The 1303-nt window shown below is 39.8% G+C and overlaps 1 pseudogene; it reads right to left on the bottom strand.

The window, feature by feature from the left end:
* Positions 1-354: 354 nt before the first annotated feature.
* Positions 355-804, bottom strand: LOC108490110 (annotated as a pseudogene).
* Positions 805-1303: the final 499 nt, after the last annotated feature.

Genomic DNA, 1303 nt, shown 5'->3' with positions numbered 1-1303 from the left:
CTCCAGCCCCAGAATTAATGTTTTATAGTGTTTCCCTTAAAGGCATAAATATATTTATAAAAAGATTCCTTGTTTTTCAAGTATGAAATACAGTTCATTATTATAAACAGAAGTATTTCTTTTGGGACCCTTCCAGGAGGGGAACTTAGCCCAATAATTATTGTTTTTACATAGTTGTCTTAACTTTGGGAAAACATCCCCTCCCTGACCCTAGAAAGAGACACAGAGTGGCTGCAGATGGGTCCGTGGTTCGTCAACTGCATGCATCTCTTGGAGGAGTCACCCCCATCCTTTTCCAGATGTGGTTGTCTCAGCCACCCTTCTGTAGGATTCTGACACTCATCCAAGCTCATCTCATTTCGATTTTAATGCCTCCTCCCATTCCACAGCTGATTCAGAGTTCTTGGGGATTGTTGGAAATACAGATTGCATTTTACTTCGAAAGTCTTTCATATTGTGAACTCCTAAAGCTTTGCAGACTGCAGAGCTGGTCACACCAACCCCACACCAGGCATAAAGAGAGCCCCAGGCCAGGGCTCGCAGGGCAAGGGAGTATCTACTCTCTGGTAAGGCAGCTGTGGCCATAATGCCTTTATTGAACCAACTCAAGACTTTTCTTTTTAGCCAATGATAACGCCGTTAGACATCCAGCTACTATTCTCACTGCTACACCACAATAAAGGAAAATTCCACCTTTAACCAGGAAGAGCCGATCTTTCAAGGCCCTCGGAACATCAGTGCAGAAGGTTCCCCTGGCCCAGAGCTTGTTGTCTCTATAGTTAAAGTATCCACGCCTCTGTCCATCCTAAAAAGATGTCTTTTTATCTCTTTTAATTTCATGAGCATGTTAGTAGCATTTCATTCAGGTTTTGTGTGTGGAATCTTTCTACATATATTAAGTATGCATTTTGTAAGCATTAAATCATTATAGTCAACTGTAATTTTTGAGTTGTTCATGCTTGTTCCCTTACTTGTTCTATTTTAGTGGCTTGAGAAGAGTTGGTCCCTCTCTGAATACTGATTTCTAGTAATCACTTTCCTTAACCTCAATTTGTAGCTCTTATTTGTCAAAGTGAATCCTCAGTTCTCCGTGCCTAACCAAAACATCCACATTGTTTTAATGCTAAGAAGCAATGCTAGGCATAATACTGTAACAAGCCACAAATTTCAGCTGTTTTATATAATCTAATGCATCTTGGTCATCTTACAAATGTAAATCAATAGAATGCATTGTTTAATTATGGAAAACAGCAAATAGACTAAACTAAAAGCTTCCAGTCTGTATGGGTACAGGCTATTTCTT

Source organism: Nannospalax galili, unplaced genomic scaffold, assembly GCF_000622305.1.
Source record: "Nannospalax galili isolate Female #2095 unplaced genomic scaffold, S.galili_v1.0 scaffold206, whole genome shotgun sequence".
Lineage (NCBI taxonomy): Eukaryota > Metazoa > Chordata > Mammalia > Rodentia > Spalacidae > Nannospalax > Nannospalax galili.
This window is presented reverse-complemented; position numbering and strand designations above follow the sequence as displayed.